The sequence below is a fragment of the Hippichthys cyanospilos genome, chromosome 14 (assembly GCF_059441005.1).
Source record: "Hippichthys cyanospilos isolate Australia breed blue-spotted pipefish chromosome 14, RoL_Hcya_1.0, whole genome shotgun sequence".
NCBI lineage: Eukaryota > Metazoa > Chordata > Actinopteri > Syngnathiformes > Syngnathidae > Hippichthys > Hippichthys cyanospilos.
In genome coordinates this window covers 2,721,724-2,736,937 of record NC_142382.1, presented here as the reverse complement: position 1 = coordinate 2,736,937, position 15,214 = coordinate 2,721,724, and the positions used below count along the sequence as shown (strand labels likewise).

Here is a 15,214-nt window from a genome sequence, read left to right as displayed (position 1 = left end):
CTCGCGTCTGCTTTAATCGTAGTCTAAAAAGTTTGGAATCTGGCTTATCTATCCATGCCCCCCCATTTCACCCCCCCCAGCTCCTCTTGCTTAATAGTGGACTCTGGATCCAGGGGGCACGTTGGAGAAAAGAAATGACACACACAATTTTGTCAGTTCAGAAAGAAAAGAAGAAGAAGAGAAGAAGAAATCTGATCCCAAATACATGACGTCAGATGACATTCCTTTGGTGCAAGGCTGATGTGGCCGTTTTTTTTTTTTTTTTTTTGCCCTTTTTCTTTGCTTTGGAGTAAAATGATGATGTAACAAGGTGATTGGACAGAGATTACCGTTTTTTTTTTTTTTGGACCATTAGGCTTACCGTATTCTCTAGCAAACGAACAAGAGAACAAGTATTTTGAATGTATTTATGGACAGGCGCGTAAAATGGTCGCTCCACTCGAGAGCCAAAATATCAACTTCAACTGGTCGGAATCGGAAAAAAAGATCGGGTTTAAAATGTAGGTGATTGTAACATCCGAACGATGTCGCCAGAATTTCTGAGCTTGCGTTCATGCCAAGTGCAGTTTCAGAATAGTAGGACTACATTTCCCATGATTCTTAGACACGGAAGCAGGAAGTAGCTCGAAACATGGATTTTTTGTTGACAACTTGTTATTTATTTATTTATTTTCTTGATGAAAGTGGGACTGCCACTCGTATATATTTTTAATTGATTATTCTATCGATTAATTCGATTAAATCAATAAAAAAAACGTCATTCTAAAAACATACCGAGCTAATTCATAACAAACGCAAATGAACGCTGTACGATATCTTGCCATTAACGCCGAGCTGAAAGAAATGTACGACGCATGCTATGACACAAATCTTCATTCAGAAATGTTTGAATATTTATTCTACGCTTTTTTACGGCATTGTAAAATGTTAAGAATATTTGTGGTGTGATTGTAAACCATATTAAAACAAAAAAATTTTCCCTTCATATTTTTTTTAAACTCCTGGTAGCCACTAGGGCGGCGCTAAAGAGCGAAACAGACTTGGGAGAGAACCTTCCAGGACCTTGTAGCACGATTCTGAGTGACATCATTGGAAATAAGCTAGCTAGCTATAAGCTTTTTTCCGTTTCGTAAAAGTCACGTCGCTTTGACTGCTGCTGTGGAGTTCGGCATTTACAGCTAGCGTTTATCTTTACCGTTATTTCCCGCCCCGTTGTAAAATTAGCTTAAGCTAGCCGTCACGTGTGTTGTCGTTGTTTTTCCGCGAACTATTGATACACTTTGTTATTTTTAACCCTCGTTTTTTTTTTGGTGAGCTGAAATTTTTGTGGAGAGGGTTAGCTCATTGAAAAAGTTTGAAACAGGGATGTGAAAAGTATTGAAAACAGCTGTGATGCCACGCGCCTTCACAATGACATTCGGGCGCACCTTTTGTACACGTGTTCTCAATGTTGTGGCCACTTAAGTGTAATTAATGTCACCGCAGTTGACTTGGCCCCGGCTGACGACGGCGTTCAGGTGCCTCGGGTTATATTCCGTTTCACTTCCCGCCCGCTTTTTGTGCCGCTATTGCTCGGTTCGTCGTCTCTAATCATTCAATCCCAAAGACGGATTATTACGTTTTTTTTCTTATGAGTTTAGACCTTCATCCCCATGTACTTATTTGTAATTCTTTCAAAATTTTTTACGTTTGGTCCTAAGATGGATGGTGGTAAATTAACGAAGTAATACATATAATTAAATACCAATAAATTACTTCAGTACTAAAGAATCTAACCATTGGTACTGAAGTAGTAAATTAACTTAAAATAATCTTGTATAGGTATTAGTGTAATTGATTACTTTAGTACTTTATTACCTAAAGTAATTGATTACTTTAGTACTTAATTCATACAATACCGGCCATTTTTTTGACTGTCTAGCCAAACAAGAAGAAAAATTGGAAAATATATTAGCAACTTCAGTCCTGGAGGGCCGGTATCCTGCATGTTTTTAAACCCTCTCTCTCAAATACACCCGATTCAAATTAGGATGAGCTTGCTAATAAGACAATCATTTGAATTAGGTGTGTTGGTGAGAGAAAACCGGGAAACATGCAGGATACCGGCCCTCCAGGACTGGAGTTTGACAGCTATGTAACTTACATGATGAAGACGACATTAAGTCCAGTGCTCATCTGCCACTACGCTTTTCTAAGGCTATGCTAACAATAGTATTTTGCATTTGTGTTTGCATCTCATTTGTATGTACCAGAGGTGTCGAACTCCAGTCCTGGAAGGCCGGTATCTTGCATTTTGTCAACCCCTCTCACTGAAACACACCAGATTCAAACGATTTGGATCCTTTTCAAGCTCCTGCAGAGCTTGCTAATAAGCTAATCATTTGAAACAGGAAAAACATGCGGGACGCCGGCCCTTGAGGACTAGACTCTTGAAAAATGTAAAAATACATTTTTGGGATCGGACGAGCTAATGAGTGAATTTTTTTCCGACGTTTTCTGGTTTGTGGCGAGGATGGGAATGCGTACAGCTGCAGGATGTGTTTAAATAATAATACCCTCTCGCTTTTTTTTGTTTTTTTTTTTTTGTTATTTTGCCGGTGAGAAGGCAGAAGCCGTTGTTTACGGCGGAGTCGGATTTCATTGGCCTTTTTCTTCCGTGCGCATAGGTCAGCGGGTTGAATAACGCTTTTATATAAGTCAACAACCTGAGTTCCATAAGCGTCGCGGCTTTGTCTCTGTCCCAGGTACACGCAAGCTCACGTCTCGCGCTGACTGAGAGAGAGAAGCTTAACGTACGTTTACGTAACTGCTTAAAGACGGAAATGTTTGCTGTTTTTCTTTCTAGACTGTTTTCATTGTTCTAACAGCATGGCATTCCCCTCTGACCAATCAAATGACAGCACTGTGTCAAGCTCCGCCCTCGAGGGGATCTTTCACTGCAGTCGGCCAAGGATATTATTTAATCATCCAATATGGATGCTTTCACAAGTGTAACGATTAATCAAGCAAATAGTCACTAACGAAACTAATCGTTAAATATTTTTGATGATCGATGGTCGAGAGCTAAAATCCTCCAAATGCTCAGAACGCAATTTTTCAACAAAAGCATTTCCTCTATGACTTTTACTTTGAAAAACGATGATCAATTTTTTTAACGATTTTTTTTTTGACTTCTCACAGACCGAAGCAGCAATGAGTATCGTACATCTTCTGCAAAAAAAGTGTTTTGTTTTTTTTAAATAAACCAATAGAAATTGAAATAAGTTTTTCAGAATACAATTAATCGATTAATCAATAACATAATTGACAGATTCATTAATGACTAAAATAAACATTAGTTGCAGTCCTAATAGGAATAAATTGGTTAAAAGAAATGAAAACACGTTTTTTGGAAATACGATTCATCGATTAATCAATCAAATAATTGATGGATTAATCAATGATTTAAATAATTGATTGCAGCCCTAATTGGAAATAAATTGGCATAAAAACTGCAGATATTTGCCGGTATCTTTTTACCTTACCGCTTTACAACATAGCCAAAGATAATGACGCTAAAACATGCCTCCCCGAAACCAGCTAAAAATCGGTCAATTTTTGCTGACGAAGTAAAAAAAAAAAAAAACGTTAAAGTATCGTAAAACAGTCACATGTTCTTTTCGTAATTTATATATTGAATTCATTACCGCAAGCACGAATTAGTCGTTCGAACGGGGTTGTTTTCGTACGCGGTACATATGTGCTGCGCGATCGGTTGGCGACTAGCCCAGAGTCTAGCTCTTACGTTTAGCCGCGACGCTAATGAGGATAAGCCGTATCGGAAACGGATGGATGGAAGCAATTTGGGCCTGCTGGGATACAGCGTGGCCGTCTGCGCTCATACTTTTGTGTACGTGTGCCATGTTGTTTACGTTAATGAGGAAAAAAAGTCCATTTTGCCCCGCGGGATACATTGTGGTTGTCTACCGTTGTTCCTCTCGCGCTATGCTAACGTATGATAGCGTTTTGTCTTTTTTTTTTTTTTTCTGAAAATCCACCGTACAAAACAATCAGCATATTCCAGATAATGGAGGAAAAAGTGACAAATTGATGTTGTGGGATGCATTGTGCTAGTCCGCTGTTGCCTGCGCTAAAAAAAGTGTTTTATTATTTATCACGATTTTGGTACTTTCTTCTTTTTACCAAAAAAAAATAAGGGTTTCAGATTCTAAATTTAGGGAGACAAAATTTTGCTTGCGATGCTGCTTTGTGGTTGTCTGTTACCCTTTTCGAAGGCTATGCTAATGCTAGCATTTTGTCTTTGTGTTTCATCTGAAAAGTAACAACTTAAATTTACTTTTCAAATGATAAAAAATACAGCGGTCCCTCATTCAGGGGGTTACGTTCTAAAAAATAACCCATGACAGACCGAAATCCGCAAAGTAGCCATCTTTTTTTTTATTTTATTGTACTTGTTTTAAGGTTGTAAAAACACTAACAGTACACTTTATACACTTTTCTCAGACGGGAATTAACATAAATAAACACTTAAATGTCATGTTTTACATGTGGAAGAAGATATAATTAATTATTTAAGCTAATGTGCCACTACCCTTTTCTAAAGCTATGCTAACAGTAGCATTTTGCCATTTGTTCATTTATGTTTTATGTTTTTTAAATGAAAAGTTGCAACTTAAAAGTCACTTTTACATGAAGAAAAAATAATATGATATGCCTGCTGGCTCTCCAATGCTACGCTATTTTAAGGCTAAGCTAACAATCACATTTTATGTCGTTTGTCAAGATTTTGGCTTTCTTATGTTTCGCTAAAAACAACTTCTTAAATGTCATCTTTTGCATGATAACTAAGACATAATTATGCCCGGTTATCAACTACTGCTATTCTTTCCTAAAGCTATGCTAACGCTAGCATTTGCTCATAGTGACTGCTACGCAAAATTAAAAACAACAACACAAATAGTTTATTTATCGATATGACATCTATTAATCGACAAACAAGTGAAATTAACCCACCTGTTGTATTTCACGCTCATAGATTAATAGCTAAACACGCTAACACTTTACACCAAGTAAAATTTTGTTTATAGTTTGAGACAAAATTATTGAACATAAAAGGGTTTGTGACAGTTTTTCTCAAGACAAATATATGCTCTAGCTACTTCATCGGCGAGCTAAAGAGGCTGAAATTTTGGAGTTTTCAAAGACTAGTGTGTTTTGCACAATGAAACGGTGAACTTGTGCTCTTTCCCCTCCTGCGTGCGCGCGTAGACACACACCCCACAGAGCAGTCTACACAAACGCGCTCTATAACATAACACACACACACACACAACATATATGTTATGCGGCCCTCGTGGGGAGGTCTGGAAAAGTCTGCGCGGCGCGTGTTTGTTTAAGCGCGAGGCTGCTAGCGGCTGCTAACTGGCGTCTATTGAGCGCTGCATGAATGCCAACCTTGATTCCTAATAAAAACACAACGTCGCGGCTGATAGAAGACGCCATGGTCGCCGCGTCCTCGGAAACCTTTAGGCGTCACAGAAAACGCTTTTTTTTTTTTTTTCATAGACCAAATGCTAACAAAGTGGTTCCTCAAGATACGAAATTTATTCACTCCAGGATGGCTTTCGTATAGTGATTTTTTTTTTTTTTTTCGTATCTTGAGTCCAGTTGGGAATTATCTACGTCGTGCCTTATAATCCAGTGCGCCTTATGCATCGCATAAACTGCAAGTTTTCATTTTTTGGGATGAAAAAAATACAATAACTTAATCGCTATGTAAATTCTTCAGTTTTTACCACTGCATTTCAATGGTAAAATTATTTTTTACGATTAAAATTTTTAATTAAACAATTTATATAGGGACAAGGCGCAAAAACCATATTTTGTAAAACAAAGCACGATTATATAAAATAAATATAAAATATATATAAAATAAAAAATATTTGAAGGTTTGTGGTTGCAAATTGATTAAGTTTAATATGTATTTGAACCATTCTTTTAAACTCTTGATTTATATTTTAATGTAATCGAGAGGTATCTATTCTCCAGATCGTACTTTACGCAAATCATTTTTATTCTCAATTTCTGACTGAAATTTTGGCTGACTTCTCTAATTGTTTTGTTGACTGCAGCTCCATCTAGTGGATGCATAATGCAACCCCAGCCACTACTGTAGCTTCTATTCTATGCGCCTTATAATCCGATGCGCCGATGGTACAAAAAATACAGGACGAAAAAGGGGAAATTACCTTTTGAGTGAGGAGAGCAAACTGCAGAAAACTATACCGTGTAAAATAAACGGAAGAAAACAATACGAAGTAAATGGAAGAAATCGTTCCGACTGTATACAGCTTCGGTGGACGTTACGAAACACTACCTCGTTATCTGAGCCTCTACGTTAGCCCTCCACATCAGAGGAAGCTAAACGGCTAACATCACAAGCTAACCTAGCTAACCTACAAGAGAGTAGAACGATCGGTCGGCGGTGCGATATTTTATCTCAAATTTTCTTCCGCTATTACGAATAAAACTGTATATTGGTGTTTTTTCGTAAACTGTGACTTTCGCACCTCGAAAAAAGAAGTTACGAGCTAAAAAAAAAAAAAGTTACGAGCTAACGCTAGCGCTTGCAACATACCCGTCACTTATTTAGCGTTGGCTAGGTGTTGTCCAGGTAAAAATAAAGTCAGGGAGGGGTCGCGATGACGTGGAAACATGTCGCCGAAAGCCAAGCCGCGCTTTGTGTTAGCCGCTTGTGTTTTGTCAGGATAGGAAGATGTAGCGCCTCTCCGGTTACACCGACAACACAAAGCATCCCTGCGTGGTGTGTATCACTGTGTGTGTTTGTTTAAAAGCAACAAGACCAAAGATTACATGCTTCATTTGATCCTTTTTTTCCAGCATATTTTGCCGCCATCTTCTCGCATGCAATTGAACTTGCACAAGCTATTAATTATGCAAGCTACTAGGGGCTAACCGATATGTTTTTTTTTTTTTTTTGTGTGTGGTTCTAATAGATTTCTTCCTTTTGCTAACAGAAAAGGAAAACCGACAACATTCAAAACAAAGCGTAGCTTTATTTCATCTGTTGTAAAAAAAAAAAAAGCATTGGAAATATTTTTTTTTCCCCCAAGGCGTGAACTTGCATCAACTTCCAACTGAAATAATAGAACTCAATTACAAATATCTGTCAAGTAGAAGTATGCAAAAAAATCACAATTGTTTAATTTTCGTAGTTAAATTAAGTAGTTGAGTTATGATTAATCACACAAGTTCACACTTTGAATGCTGTTTGTGAAAAGAAGTAAAAAAAAAATCACTATCATGGAGTACCATTGACATATGGATTGCAAAAAAAAGAAAAGAAAAAAAATATGTAATTAAATTAAATTATTTTTATCTATATAAAATAAAATAAAACAAAATATATATATATTAAAATAAAATTAAATTAATTATATATGTAAAATTAAATTAAATTAAATAAAAAATACTCCACTGTCATGGAGTACCATTGACATATGGATTGCAAAAAAAGAAAAGAAAAAAAATATGTAATTAAATTAAATTATTTTTATCTATATAAAAATAAAATAAAATATATATTGATATATATAAAATTAAACTAAATTAAAAAAATATATAAATATCAGCGAAGTATCATTCTGAAAATATCATGCATTAACATTTTTTTAATAATTTTAATAATTGTTAATATAACACATTTTATTCATTAGCGCCTTTTTAGCCTTTATTTGGCTAAAAAAAAAATCTAAACTTGATTTTACCCCCATTATATTCCGACTTTGTCCCGTCATACTATGCTGTTATTTTACATAACAATTTTGCAAAAAATAAACTTTGTGGAACAGCACAGTTTTACTCTCATACTTTAAAAAAAAATTCTTTCCAAAATGCTGCTTTTTTTTTAAATCCACTTAAGAGTTTGTGTCTGAGAGCTCTATTTTATCCTATACTAATATACTTACAATGTTTTTTTATTAAAAAAAACTTTATTTGTGAGTTTAACATGCCAGCTTTTTATCCAAAGAAAAAAACAAATAAAAATCTGAAGGCCTCAACTGCGACTTTTATGCATGCGCGTTACATGAAAAAAAATTCTTTTTTTGCTATTTGGCCGAAGTCCGGCCAACCTGCAGGCGCCGTATTCGCAAAATCGCCGTGCGAGAACAAGGGGCGCGCGGTACGTGTCTTCTCCATAACCCGTCTGCTTTCACTTTCCATTTCCCAGCATCCTCTTGGGCTGTGTTGAAGTATCCCAGCATCTCGTGTTTGCTTGGCACCGAGCTGCGATGTTTGCCCTCCTCCCTTCTTTCTTTTCGCTTCCATGATACCGCCCCGCCTTCTCCCGCACAAACTTCTCGCACCCCCCCCCCCCCCCCCCCCCCTCGATAATTTCCTGCATTGTTGACCGGCGCGGATAAAAAGCCGCCTTTCGACCCCCCCCTTGCATATTTGAACATGAAAGCGCTTATGAATGACTTTTATTTGCACTTGACGAATGAGAGCGGATGATAAAAACTCCTCAAAGACTTTTTTTTTTTTTTAATGAATTAAATGACCGGGGGGGGGGGGGTAACATTGTTAGCAGATCACTTAAAGAATGTGAAAAATGCAACGCAAAAACTGCCCCCCCCCCAACTCTCATTCAAGGAACAGATTTTAACTCATTCAATCCCAAAGACGTGTTTTTACGATTTTTTGAATTCAATCTGTAGATACTTTCAATTTTTTTCAAATCTAAGCAAGACTCCAAAAATGACAAGTAGTAAGTAATCGAATACTTTGGCTAGTTAAGTACTGAAATAATCAACCACTGTTGCATACAATACGCAATTATTTTGGATACTAAAGTACTGGAGTAACTGATTACTTAAGGGAGAAATAATCCATGATTTTATTCTTTAATTAGGTTGATTGATTAGTAGCAGACATTTTTTGACGCTCCCTTAGCCAAACATAGAAGAATGGGAATTCTAAATGGGAATTTGTGCCGCTTTTTTGGACGGCAGCCTGGGAAAGATTCGGAATTATTTATTTGGGGTCCCCAGGGGAGCGTGCGCATTGGCATGGATTGGGAGTTGTTAAAAAAAAAAAGTTTTTGGATGTATATCATCATCCTAACCCTATAAAATGATGTTATGCGAAATATGTATGTTTTTATTTGTTTTTTTATTTTATTTTTTGCTATTTGTTTATTTATCTCAGTGTGGAAATATGCAGGTATTATTATGTTAATTTATGTATTTTATTTCATTTTAATGTATTTTATTTTGTATATTTTTGTCATATTTATTAGTACCAAAAATAAGTTATTATTTTTTATTTATTTATTTTTTTTTAAACTGTTATCGGAATTTTACTCAGCCAAATATCGGAATCGGGGATTTACATCAATAGTGCTTTCTACTGTAAAAGTGAACTATACGGTTTGTATATATTAACATATTAAAAAAAAAGCATGTTTTTAATTTTGAATGCATTTGGGTGTATTATAATGTGTATTCATATTTATTAGTATTCATGGAATTTTAAGGAAAATGCTATATTGAAATATATGGTCAGTCTTTTTTGGAAGTGGAAATTTCATGTACTAAAATTGTATCGGTGCTCGGTATCGGAGATTTCTTTTTTCTTAAATGATGCACACAGAAGGAGTTGTGCGTCTGCATTAGCGCGATGGGCCTGTGGAAAGTTGAAATTGCGTCTCTGGAGTCAGCCGCCATCTTCCTCGCCGTTCTGTAACCGCTTATTTTTGCTGATTATACGTCGGGATGAGTGTTTATGCAACGTGTGCGTGCGTGTGTGTGTGTGTGTGTGTGTGTGCAGAGGAAGTGGCTGTTATTAAATGCAAAGCCACATGTTTTATTGCTTTCCCTTGTTTCAACACCCAGCCTCCGTCCTCCCCCCTCTCTGGCATGCACACTGGAGTGACCCCCCCCCCCCCATTTCACCCCCCACCTCACCCCTCCCATCCCCACATACCTGTCATTTTTCAAGTCCGTCTTTTTTAGCCCCTTTTTGGCCTTCGGCAAGTCCTTCTCGAGTTGCGCTTACGTTGGGATCCAATTACCTTGACGGCTTTGTCCAAATCAGCGCTTTATTCTCATCGTTTTTCCGAGAATGCTTTTTTTTTTTTTTCCCCACTTTTTCTTCGCAGCGTGATTGGCCAAGTGAGTTTTTATAAATACCACGGAAAATGTATTAGAAGGCTAGTAGGCTACAAAATGGACATTTTTAATACTTGGATACGGTGTTACCTCACTGCATCGCGGTTCGGGTTTTGCAGAGTCGCTTTATTTATTTTCTTTTATGGGAATCACTTTTTCATTGCAATTTATTTTTTTATTGCCATTTATTTTCCTCACTTTTCATTTTTACTTACTTTTGAGTCAGTCAATAATAGCGGTTTTATCAAAATAAAAAAAAAAACAATCTCTTAATCCAAGGATTTAATACAGGTTTCTTTTAATATTTTTCTTGCAATTTTGCTTATTTTTAAGTAAAAAAATAGTCATTATTTACTCATGTAAAAAACATAAATTTCTTCAAAATTTGATGTTTATCGACCATATCTATTGCAGGTTTACCTCCAATTTTTTCTTGCAATTTTTTTTTCTTCCTTTTAGATCAGAACAGTCGAAAAATAGCAACATTATTTATTTAAGAAAAAAAAAATATATTTTAATATGACCACATCTTTTGTAGGTCTGCCTTGCTATTTTTGTCCTTTTTTTTCCCTTTGAGTCAGACCAGTCCCCCCCCAAAAATATATATATAAAAATATATATATATAAAATATATATATATATATATAAAAAAATATATAGACATATTTTATAACTATTTAATCTCTGCATGAGATATGAACAGCAAAAAAATTAAATACTTTTCAATGCTGTGACAGGAACATGACATTTTGCTTTTCAAATTAAGAGCAAATTAATTAGAACTGTAACTGCTGCTAAGTTTAATGTTTAATAAATCAAACACTGATAGCAGAGCACTTAAAAAATATGAATACGTATTTTTTTCAACAAAAATGTTTACACCTTGCTGGGGGGGGGTACTTAACTGAAAAAATATATGGTCGGGGGTGCATCAGTGCAAAAAAAGTCGCATTTGTGACGTTTCCACATTTACCTTTCAAGTAGAACGCCTGTCAATCAAATATCCCGTCCAATTTTATCCCCGTTGAACATTTTGCTCGGCGCAAATCCAATCCGAAGCGCGAAAACGAAATAAGGTTTCAAGATGAACGCCTGTCCCCCATCCTCACCCTCCGACGGACCCCCCACAAATCTCACACACAGGCCGGCGGTAATACACACCCGTATCCCAGAATGAGTGTGTGAAATCCTGAGGCTGATTGGGGAGGAGGAATGCAACCTTGTGACCCCCCCGGCTGGGGGGGAGGAGAGGGGGCGGGGCTAGACCTGTACGTGTGTCTGCATGCGTGTGTGTGTGTGTCACAACGTAAACTTTTTTTCAACTTTTTGGGGTTAACAGTTTTCCATATGCACACACCCGCACACACACGCATACACACACACACTCATTCATAAATACAAGCAGCAGGAGGAGGAGTTAGGCATGTAAAGGACCATTCATAATTTTTTTTTTCTGCCGCTTAAAGCCTGTTTGTGTGAGTTCTTGTCATTCCTCCTAAGATTGGGACCACCTCTCATTGAAGGACATATTTCTTTGTGGGGACATTTTGGCCGGTCCTCATAAGGAACAAGCCAAAGATTAGCTCCGTTCAACTTTATTGGGGTGTGTGTGTTGTTCTTGTCTTTCTACTTGAATGTGGCACACACCTTTTTTTGTTTGAAACGCTTGTTCATGTTGTTTATTTGTATGGTGTGGCATCGCTATTGATTTCCTGAATTTGGAAGGCGAACATTTTGACTGGTCTACCTAAGAAAAATGGTGAATGTGCGGATGTATGTTTTCTTGTTTGTCCGTTGTAGTGTGGACGTCCCAGTTTGTTATCTTGTTTTTCTGTAGTAGTGTGGAACCTCTGACTCCTCAAATTTATTTGGAAGAAAAATTTGACTTGATTTACATTTAAAAAAAAAAAAAAAATGTTATTGTGTGTTCTTGTCTTTCCTCTTAGTGTGGACTTGCACAGATATGATCCTGTATGTTTGTTTTTTTGTTTGTGTGGTACTACTATTAATTTCCAATATTTATTGGTGAACATATTAAACGCGTATAAGAATGCGTTCTTGTCTTTCCCTGTAAGTGTGGCACCAGACTTGACATTCCACCTTACTTGTATTATTTTGTTTCCTTTTTTTGCTAAAGATGTGATTGTTCATGTGCATATGAGCTCCCACTTTTTTGCATCTGTGTGGTAGAGTTCTAATGTAATGGTAGTGTGTGTAATTGCAATCTTGTTTTACCTAGTTAACGTGGCACCAAACTTGCACAGGCTCAATTTTTCTCATTTTTGCTGGACTACTAGATATGATTGTGTTTATATGCGTTCTCATTTTTTGTGTTAGTGTGGCGCCATGATTAATTTCCAGTATTTATAGAATGAACTTTGCTACATGGGGAAAAAAAAAGTGTGTACAAGTGCGTTCTTGTCTTTCAACTTTGTGTGGCACCAGCTCTGACCTCACACCGTATTTGTTTAATTCATGTTCAGTTATGTGCGTGCGTTCTCATTTTTATGCGTTAGTGTGGCACTCCTTTGGATTTGCCATATTTACAAGATGCAGGTTTTACCCGGCTCAAGAAAAACGCCAGTACGGACTCTTTCGACTCCGCTGTGTGTGTGTTTCTCAAGTAATCGTCTTTTTCAGCACGCACCTTGAGCAAAAAACTTTCACGGCTCATAAAACTTAGCGGCCGTGTTCTCCTCTCGGCATCTTAACTAAGAGCCGTCTCGCGGAGGCGCTTCCGAATCATTAGCCACCGCCATTTCCGCCTCGCCGCTCCGCATAAACGGCACGGAAAAGTCCAACCGTCATGTCTGTCTGTAGGCGAGGCTTACCGGTACAGTAACGGCACACTCGCCAGCGGAGCATATCTGCTGCGCGCGGAACAATGACGTTAGTTTTGAATGACAGGCGACGAGGCCGCCGAAGCCCGAGCGATCTGGCGCTGACGGCACGTCTCAAGCGAGCCTGGAAAAATCATTTTTGCTAATGACTTTCTGAGGTTATGGCGCTCGGCTTGTTTGTCGGAGGCACAAACACACACTTTGTTTTGGGGCGTACGTACCGGCGCTTCGCTGCTCGTACGGACGAAAACTTGCTCTTTATCCAAACTTTCCGCCAACGGTTCACGCCGTAAAACAAACAAACATAAAATTGAGATTGGTTACTGCTAACGTTGTATATTTTCACATAAAAACACACACATCACTTTGGGTAAACAAACCGCTGAATACTTCCTCTTGAATTGCTAGTTAACTAGCATGCCGTCGCGTCTGACGTTAGCATCGTTAGCACGTTAGCGAGAACGGCATAACGTACAGGAAGTGAAATGATGCTAATACTGCTGACATTGATTCAAAAGTAATAAAACAGTGATACCTCTAGTTACAAACGTCTCTTGCTATGAAAAATCCGAAGTTACGAAACGCCTCCGGAAAAATATTCTCTCTTGTTACAAAGGAAAAGTCGGATTACGAAAAGATGTGAAAATTCTTGGCGGACAAGACAAACTTCATCCACACTTTCCACCAAAAAATATTAAGAAAAATCAAATTGATATTAGCTACTGCTAACGTACATTTTCACATAAAAATACACACACCACTTTGGGCTACTGTAAACAAACCGCTGAATACTTCCTCTTGAATTGCTAGCTAACTAGCATGCCGTGGTGTGTAAAGCTAGCACGTTAGCGAGAACAACATAACGTTCAGGAAGTGAAATGAAAGCAATGCTAGGGAAAGGATGCTAATACTGCTCACATTGAGTAAAAAACAATAATATCGTGATACTGTTACTTACAAACGTGTCTTGCTACGAAAAATTCAAGTTATATCGCCTCTTCGGGAAAAATATTCTCTCGTGTTACAAAGGAAAAGTCGGAATACGAATATTTTTTTTCGCACACAAATTGGTTGTTGTTTCTTTGACGTATTTTTTTAACGTATTTATTCATCATTAATTCACTTTCAAACATGTTGATTTTTTCCCATTGTTTTTTATTTATTTAGTTATTTATTTATCCTTGAGCCAGCTAATAACGGCAATAATTCTAATGCTGGTTTGTGCGTGTGTGTTTGTACATCTCGGCCTGCGAATGCGGTAAGTTTACGTTTGGGTGTCTCAGCTGAGAACGTTATTGCGAGCGACTGGCATTGAAAAGTATAACAGGGAATCCAAATCATATGTTGCAAAAATGCTGAGTGTGCACTCAAGCGCTCAGCTGAGTGCCAGCAAACACACACGCACTTTATTGTGTGTGTGTTTATTTATATCCCGTATGTGCGTTTGCGTGTTGGAGCCAACGCATACCTTTGTGACTGCTTCGCGTATATGTGTGCGTCTGTGTGTGTGTGTGTGTGTGTGTGTGTGTGCGTTCCTGTACGGCTGTCCTTGCGGGAACCGCTTTGATTTTTCTACAGACATAGTGAGGACATTTTGGAGACATTTAGTCTTTGCTTGGTCAGACCTTTTTTAAAATAATTAAGGTAATTAAGTAATAAAGGAATTGATTACTTTAGCTCATCAAGTCAAGGTAGTGGATTACTTTCAGTAGCCAAGTTTTAAAGTACTTACTTTTAGCGCTAAACCCATTCCTTAAGTACTAAGGTGATATTTTTAGATATAAAGTACTTATTAATATTTCACTATAATATTTGTATATAGTACTTTCATATTTTTTACATTTTTGTTTCAAATGTTTGGCTAAAAGAGGGTTTTGAACTGCCTGTACTAAATGAATGAAATTAGTATTTGATTACTTGGGTAATGAAGTACTAAAGTAATTGATTACTTTAGGTAATCAAATCCTGAAGAACTTGATAAGGGAATCATGTACTAAAGTAATTTACTTTAAATTTACTAAAGCAATCAAATACATAAAGAATCAACACTAAAGTGACTGTTTAGTTACTAAAGTACACTTAGTAATCAGTTACTTTATCAAACTACTAAATAAAATCGATGACTATCGCATTGAACTTGTGTGGTATTTCGGCCAATCTTTTGATCTTTACTTCAAAGGTATT

General features: G+C 37.1%; 1 protein-coding gene across 2 annotated transcripts in view; it reads left to right on the top strand.

Annotated features, from left to right (window-relative positions):
* Positions 1 to 15,214, top strand: part of fndc3ba (fibronectin type III domain containing 3Ba) — an 81,094-nt gene that overhangs the window by 965 nt on the left and 64,915 nt on the right. The gene's annotated exons all lie outside the window — the stretch shown is intronic.